At 40.9% G+C, this 8,597-nt stretch overlaps 1 protein-coding gene across 1 annotated transcript in view; it reads left to right on the top strand.

The window, feature by feature from the left end:
- Positions 1–7,707: 7,707 nt before the first annotated feature.
- HERC1 (HECT and RLD domain containing E3 ubiquitin protein ligase family member 1) overlaps positions 7,708–8,597 on the top strand; it is a 193,823-nt gene continuing 192,933 nt past the window's right edge. Inside the window, exon 1 of the mRNA XM_027851988.1 lies at positions 7,708–7,783. The gene's annotated coding sequence lies outside the window, so the exon portion shown is untranslated. The remainder of the gene's footprint in view (positions 7,784–8,597) is intronic.

Below are 8,597 nucleotides of genomic sequence, written 5' to 3'. Positions count from 1 at the left end.
TTTGGACAACATCAATGGTCCTTTGGAATCATGGTTGATTATCACTGATCAGAGTTCTGAAGTCTTTCAAAATTTTTCATTTTTACAATGTTGATATTATAGTATAAATTATTCTCCTGTATTTTATCACTTTACACTAATTCAATCAAGTCTTCCCAGATTTCTCTGAAACCATCTCAGCTAATTTTTTTTTACACCACAATAATATTCCATTTATTTTATAGCAAAGGAAGCTGACACCCACTGAGGTCAAGTGATTTTCCAAGGTTAAATAGTTAATAATTGTGCTAGACTCTGTATCCAGATCTTCCTACTCTAAATCTAGCATTCTCTCTATGGTCTCATATTGTAAAACCTTCCTTGTGGCAGATTGTTCTTAGACACAGTAGGAGAAAGCAGAAGAGGTTGTGATTAATTTCTAGGTGGTCATTAAACATGTATCAGTTCTCCTTCACAAAGAATGTGGGTAGGAAGGACCTTTGAGGAAAGTCAAAAGACTATCAAAAAAGAATCATATGCTCTGGGTCAGAACGATAGGTTAGGAAAAAAGGGTCCTATGTTAATTATCCAGCTTGGGTGTTGGTTTCTGGACTTCTCTGGTATTTGTCTGCTCTTGCATATAATGAGAAATTATTCTGACCATGTATATATTCCTCTGTCCTTTCCAGTTCCATCATTAACACCCTATTCAGACTGTTTAAATTCACACCTAAACTATTTCAATAGCTTCTCTTAAGTTTTTTTTAAATAAGCAAAAATCTATTTTTACTTCCATCTCTTCCACCCCAATAGAAAAAGAAAAAAGAAAAATAAAACCCCTGTAAGAAATATGCATAGTTGAATGAGACTAATTCTCACATTGGCCATGTCTAAAAAATGTATGTCTCATTCTAATTGCAACAGCTTCTTAATATGATGAAGTCGAAAGAATGAATTTGGAATCAATCCCTGGGTTAAATTCCCAGCACCATTTCTTACAACCTGTGTAAAACTGAATGATTAATAAGCATTTGTTAAGCATTTACCATATGCCTGGCACTGTATTTATGCACAAAAAACAAAACAATCCCTGCTCTCAAGGAGCTTACTAATTATATCAGGGGAAACAATTTGTAGACATATAAGTAAACACAAAATACATACAATCTAAATATAAGGTAATGGTCAGGGGGCACTAGCAACTCCTGCCATCCAGAAAGGTCTTGTGCAGGAGGTGGCATTTGAGCTGATCTTTGAAGGAAGATAGGAATTCTAAGAGATGGAGGGAAGGAGGGAGTGAAGTCCATGCATGGGAAGCAGCTTGTGCAAATCGTTCTGGAGAACAAAGATGAAATGTCAGGTGTGAGGAAAGGCAAATAAGTTGGTTTAGCTGGATGATGGAGACTGTGTGAGAGAGTAATGTGTAATTAATGTGAAAAAATAGGTTAGTTATCAGATTCTAGAGGGCTTGAAATGTCAAACAGAGGAAATTGTATTTGGTTCTAGAGACAAGAAGGAACCACCAGAGTTTTCTGAGCCCGGGAGTGAGATCATCAGAGCTGTGCTTTAGTAGCAGAGAGAGACCAAGTAGGAGACAATTCTAATACAGTCAAAGCTAGACATGGTGAGGACCAAATTAGGGTGGTTATAGTGAACGGAGAGAGGACTGTATGCAAAAGAAGTGAAGGCAGAATCAATAAGATTGGCAACAGATATGTTGTGAGTAAGGGTGGGGAGTTGAGGATAACTCTGAGATTGTCATGTTGGATTACTAGGATGATGGCAGTGCCCTTGGAAGAAATAGGGAAATTAGGAAGAAGGAAATTTGGAAGGAAGAATGAGTTCTAATTGGACATGTTGAATTTGATGCCTACAGGCACCCATTTGGATGTTGCCAATAAGGACTCAGTGATGAAGGTCTGGAGCTCAGGAAGGAGATTAGGGCTGGTTATATAGATCTAGGCAAAGAGATTGAACCAATGAAAAGTGAAGAGAAAATGTAGAGAACGAATAGAAAAAGGCCCAGAAGAGATGCTGGAGGCGTGCATTTAAAGTTAGGGCATGGGACATGGATGATGATACAGTAAAGGAGATCAAGGACCTCTCAAGCAATTAGGAGAAAAACTTAAGAGAGAAAAAGTATCACAAAAATCCAGAGAGAAGAAAGCATTCTGGAGGAGAGGCAAGACACAATTTTCTGTGGGTGTCAACTTCCTCATCTGCAAAATCAAGTAGACAGACTAGATGATCAGTAGTTCTTCATTTTGACAAAATAAATTATCTTGACATTTAATAAATAATTAATAAATAATAATAATAATTTCATAAATAATTAATAAATTTAATAAATGATAATAAATGATAATAGCACCTACTATGTGTCAGGCACTGTGCTAAGCACTCTACAAATATTTTCATTTGTTCCTCAAAATAACTTATTTAAGGTCCTTCATAATCTTGCCTCAGTCTACTCCAGCCCTGTCTAGTCTGACTGGTCCATTTACTATCCTGTAAACATATTGCCTTATCATCACTTTGGGTCTTTGTTCATATGGTTTCTCTCATGATGTTGAATCATCTTCCCTTTCCTTTTTTCTCCAACCGATCAAAATCAATTAAGAGGGAGCTCAAATCCTAAACTCTCTGGAGAATACCACGTGATCAAGCTGGCTGTAGTGATAATGACATTCTCTGAATCCTGCTAGCACTCATATGCTGCATTACTCATTTTGCACTTGGCATACACTTGGATACTTTTAGTATATTATGAGAGCAAGTCTAGTAGTAACAAATAAAGTGCTGGACCAAGTGTTGGGAAGACGTGGGTTCAAATACCACTTTTAAAAATTAGTAGCAAATGTGTAACCTCTGTCAAATTGCTTGCCTTCTCAGTGATGGGGGTGGAGAGGGAGGGAGAGAATTTGGAATGCCATTTTAAAAACCTGTGTTGAAAATTGTTTTTACACGTAATTGGGGAAAAATAAAATACTAAATTCACATAAAACTTAGTAGCTTTGTGATCTTGGAGAAGTCTCTTACCCTCTATGTGCTTCAGGTTTAGCTTTGTAGGATTTTGCACTTTAAGTCACAGAGGGCTGAAATCTGCCTTTGTGGAGGGAGTTCCTACATGTGTGTGTCGAAGTCATGGATTTCAAGCCAAAAGAGACCTTAGAGGTCATCTACTCCATCCCTTCATTTTACAATGTGTATATGTTTGTATGTGTATATATATGCACACACAAATACACACATATTATATATATATTACATGTATATGTTAGATGTTTATATACATATACACATGCATATATATTGTAAACAGGAATGGAAACTGTGATTTCTTTGGCATAGGGAGCTCTGATGAGGAAACACCACTAATGCTAGCTGACACCTTCTCTATAACTAATCATCTTAGTTTCCTAAAGCAGAGATATCAAACAAGAGGCCTGCATAGAGGCCACAATATTCCCAGAGTAGGACAAAACAAGATTTAAATGTAATTGAGATCTAAGACAGTTCTGGAGGACTTATGATGAAAAATGCTATCCAGAGAAAGAACTTAATGGAATCTGAATGCATATTGGTGCACATTTTTTAAACTTTATTATTCTTGGGGTTTTTTGGGGGGGTCTGCATTTTCTTTTACAACACGGATAATATGGAAACGTTTTGTATGACTGCATGTGTATAATCTAGCTGGTGCATTAGATAGAGCAACAGACTTGGTGTTAGGAAGATTCACCTTCCTGAGTTCAAATTTGGCCTCAGACACTTACTAGCTGTGTGACCCTGGGCAAATCACTTAACCCTGTTTACCTCAGTTTCCTCATCTGTAAAATGAGCTGGAGAAGGAAATGGCAAAGCACTCCAGTATCTTTGACAAGAAAACCCCAAAAGGGGTCAGGAAGAGTAAGACAGGACTGAAAAATGACTAAACAACAACAGGTATGTATGTGTGCATACATACATACATACTTGGAGGTATAGTGGTTTTGCTAGGTCAAAGGGTATGGCACAGTTTAATAGCTTTGGGGCATGATTCTAAATTGCTTTCTAGAATGGTTGAACCAGTTTACTGTTCCACCAAAAATGCTTTAATCTACCTATTTTCCCACAGCCCCTCCAGAATTTGTCATTTTCCCTTTCTGTCAATTTTGCCAGTCAGATAGGTGTGCATTGGTACTTCAGGGTTGTTTAATTTGCAATTCTCCAAATCATCAGTGATCTAGAGCATTTTTGTATGGCTATCCATAGCTTGGATTTCTTCTTCTAAAAATTGCCTAGTCATATCCTTTGGCTATTTGTCAATTGTGGAATGGCTCTTAATCTTAATAATTTGACTCAATTCCCTATATATCTTAAAAATTACTTTTTTCTCCCTGCCCTTCTTTAATAGTTTGTTTTGCTTCTGACTAATCCCTCCTTTATTCCCTCCCTCTTACTCCCTACCATTCTCTTAACCCCCTTTTCTCCTGTTTCCCTCTTGGTTGAAAAAGTATTTCTGTAACTAGCTCTGTGTCTGTGTATTCTTCTCTCTTTGGGTACTTTAGATGAGAGGGAGGTTCAAATGTCACCAGTCCCCTATTCTCCTCCTTGTATAGAAATCTACTTTTGTGCCTCAAATCTCGGCTGACCAATTTGTTGGAGCTATTTGTGAATCTTCATGAAATTCATTTATGTCATGATTTAATGTATTGCATGCATGTATATTTGAAACATACAGTTGTGCTCATTTCTTCTGACAAGACTCATTAAGCAGAGGGGTCCTTTCCCCTGTACACGAATGTGCTTCCCTTTATAGCTCTGCATTGTTATGTCCCCCCCCCCCAACATAAACTGCCTTAGGCCTTTCTAGGTTCTTTTCACATCTTTATCTCTGACCTGACCTTATTTCCTACGTTCAGAAAAAAAAAGAAAAAAAAAAAACTACATCACTTGTTGATTTTTCATCTGCTTGGTGTTTTCCTGATAAGGTATATAGAAGCATAGAATATATGGGACAGAATAGGAGAAGTGATGTATGATAATGGACTATGTCCAATTTGTGCAAAATTGTAATTAGAGGTTGGAGATGGGTAGCAGATGGAAATCTTTGTCACTGGGAGTATTATATCTCCCATCATCCTACCTTTACACAAGCTATCTATCCATCATGCCTGTAATTGTTACCTCCACCTTTTGGAATCCTTAGCTTCCTTTAAAGTTCAGTTCAGATGCTACTGCTATTAAGCCTTTCCTGATTCTCCCTTGTTATTGATGCTTTCTCCTTTCTCAAATAATCTTCTACTTACCACACATCACAAAACCCAGCAGAATGTAAATTCCTTGAGTAAAGAAACTTTGTGTATGTGTGTGTCTTTGTATCTCAAGCTCCTAACAGTGACTTGCACATAATAGGCACTTAATAAAATGTCTGTTCAAATGAGAAATTGTTGAACCCTAGGAAAGCCTGAGGCAACTACTAATATTTTTTAAAAAGTTGAAATCTTGTTAAAATGACAATAGTAGTAGCATGGGGAGAGAGAGGGAGAGACCCAGGAGATTGTGGAAAAGGGAAGGGGATTCTTGATGCTAACTGTATTTACCAAGTATATAGTACTATTTGATTTGTTTACTTCCTTTCCCTCCAAATTGGGTTGGAAGAAGAAAAATTAATCTGCTTTTTTGGATAAATCTGTATTTAGGTTTATCCAAAGGGATGGATACCTTACCTTTACTCCAAGGAGAACAGACATTGTAGCTTACAAATTCAAGAAAAATTACAATGAAATGAATTATTGTAAGGGTAGTGTGTTAGAGCTCAATGCAGTGCCTCTAAGTAGTAAACATTTTGTAAGCAAATGCTTACTGAATGTTTAATGAATGAATTGAGTTACCAACCACTTACCAAATTATATAGATAATGATGGGACTTGGCTTAATGGTCTTACTTTTCCTGTCCTTCCTGTCCCTGCTCTCTATTTTTGTTCAGTTGTTTTCTCAGTAGTGTCTGACTCTTCCTGACCCCATTTGGGGTTTTCTTGGCAAAGATACTGGAGTACTTTGCCATTTCCTTCTCCAAGTCATTTTATGGATGAGGAAACTGAAGTCAACAGGGTTAAGTGACTTGCCCAGGGTCATACAGCTAGTAAGTGAGGCCAGATTTGAACTCAGGAAGATAATAAGTCTTCTTGACACTAGGCCTGGTACTCTACCTACTTCACCACTTAGCTGTTCCCCCCATCATATTATCTTAATCACAAAGTAATGAGGTACATGCAAAGATATTAATGATATATGAAATGTAAACATAATATAAAATACTATATAAATATATAAAGGATATATAAATATACATGAAATATATATAAAAAATATAAAGTGATCCAGATATACACATAAACTTTCTAATAGGTCTCTGTCCTTTTGAACCTCTGTGGCATACACTATCTGTACAATTTGCTTAATATAGTATTTTTTACTATAGTTGTTGGCCTTACAACTCTGATTTCGTGAAAATGCTTTGTAAACCTTAAGGTGTCACATAAATATAAGCTATTATTACTATTGGATTTCAAGCCTCTGGATGTTGATGATCTACCTTTCATTACTTTGCATGTCTCACTCATGGGCTCAGTGCATAATAAAATGGTCAAAAATATTTCTTGAATGAAAGAATGGAATGACAGATATAGTGCTTGTTGATTGGAAAAAAGAAGTGAACAGAAAGGAAAGTGGAAGCAACATTCGAGCAAGTCCTTTAAATAGTAATTTGATAAGTACTCTGTAATAGAAAAGAATTCCGAGAAGGGGCAGGCCCTGTTCGTTAGGTTCTGTCTTCCTTTTGCCGACGACAGCGTGACCAGATAGAAGTAGGTCAACTGAAACGCTTGAATGTTGTTGAACTTGACCAACCACTGGTTTTTAGCCCTGTGAGAAGGCAGATAGAGAGTTCAAAAGGCGGTGTGTGCATGTTTGCGATAAAGAGGTGTGGCTCCCGACATTTCTGGCCAGTTGTCAACTTTTTTCTGCTAGAGAGCAAAACACGTGTGCTCTTGGTTTAGTCTGAAGCATTGCGCTGGGGTTAGTGATCTCAGTCTAGCAGTGTTCCCTTGTCCAGTTACAATCTAGTAAAGTGGGTGACATGATTCCCCCCCCCATTAAAGATTTGGAGACAGAAGGTGATTTGCTGCCCATGATGGTTAAACGGGAATAACTATTCATTTGGTACATTGTAATATCCATAACTATGAAACTTTAAGGCAATTGTGACTTACGGGGGGGGGGGGGCGCTAGGATGCAATATTTTTCTTGGAGAGTTAGGAAAAGTGAGACGAGGTCTCCTTGAAGGCAGATGGAGTGTGCTGATACAAGCAGCTTCCCAAAGGAAGACAAAGAACAAGGTGGGTGGGTTAGGCATGCAGTGTGAACTTGGCGTTCTGTTTTTTCCCTCCTCCTCCTCCTCTTTCCAATTAATTACGTTTCCATTCACCCTTCTACCTCCTGCCTCTTCCCTAGGCCTCCACCTCTTTCCCTCCCCTCCCCATCTGGACCCGAAGGGCTGGGGTTGGGGGGATGGGAGAGAGGAGGTGAGATAGGGTTCCAGGCTGCGCGAGAGTTCCGTCCAAGTCCCGCGAGACTCGCCCGCCGCTTCTTACGTCTTTCTCTTTGACAAGTCGCCGCTGCAGCAAAAATAAAGGACGCGGCCGTCGCTGCCGCCTCGGAGCCGGAGCCCGAGCTCGAGCCCGAGCCGAAGTCAGAACCGGAGCCCGAGCCGGTGTCGGCTCCTTCCACCCAGCCCTGCCAGCTCCCGGAGCTGTTCATGGTAACGCCTCCTCCCTCTTCTCGGCTCTCCCTGGCTGCCTCCCGCGCGTTCGGGAAGGGCTGGCCGGGGCTGTGCCGGTCCCGACCCGCCGCGGCCGCTGCGGCCGCGGATGGCGGGTGTCCGCCTGAGGGTGGGGAGTCAGTGGCGGGGGCGAGGCCTGAGGGGGCTCCTCCCTGGGCCCGACAGCAGCTCCTTGGACCCTCTCTGTCTGCCCTGCCCTTCTTCTTCCCGGGGCCGTTCGGAAGCCGCATTTGACCCCGAAGCTTCCCGGGTTAACCGGCAAAGGGACCCCATCCCTTTGGGGTGTATGGGAGGGGATGTCGCGCCTCTGAGCTCCCACTCCTTTTCTCCTTCCTCTCCCCACCCTCCCCCTTTATCCGCTAACGAGCGCCCCTCCCCCTTGGGTCCTCGGGGAGCTGGAGGAGCAGGAGGGCGGCGGCCCGACCCTCTCCCCCGGGGCTGATGCTGGGGTGTGGATGGGGGCGAGGGAGTACCTCGACCAGCCGCGGCTCCCGCTTTTGTGGGTGGTGAGTTCTGGAAGGAGTTTGGGCTAACGTGTGTCTTACCTGCCTTCGGGCTTTGGCCGTAACTGGGTAAAACTATATCTCTTTACCCTACTCCCCACCGCCCTTAATTTTTTTGTTTTTAGTAACGCCTCTCCAACCCGTAGGTGAAGTTACACGCAATATCTAACCTTAGACATGATCATAGATTTAGAATTGGAAGGTGCCTTAGAGGCCAGTCCAGCATGATGATGGTGCTGTTAATAGCCGAGTCCCAAGGAATACTGTGTAGATGGTGCATTTAGGGGTGG

The sequence above is a fragment of the Vombatus ursinus genome, unplaced genomic scaffold (assembly GCF_900497805.2).
Source record: "Vombatus ursinus unplaced genomic scaffold, bare-nosed wombat genome assembly UNPS02009205.1, whole genome shotgun sequence".
Classification (NCBI taxonomy): domain Eukaryota; kingdom Metazoa; phylum Chordata; class Mammalia; order Diprotodontia; family Vombatidae; genus Vombatus; species Vombatus ursinus.
Note: the sequence above shows the minus strand (reverse complement) of the source record. Positions and strands in the feature narration are given on the sequence as shown.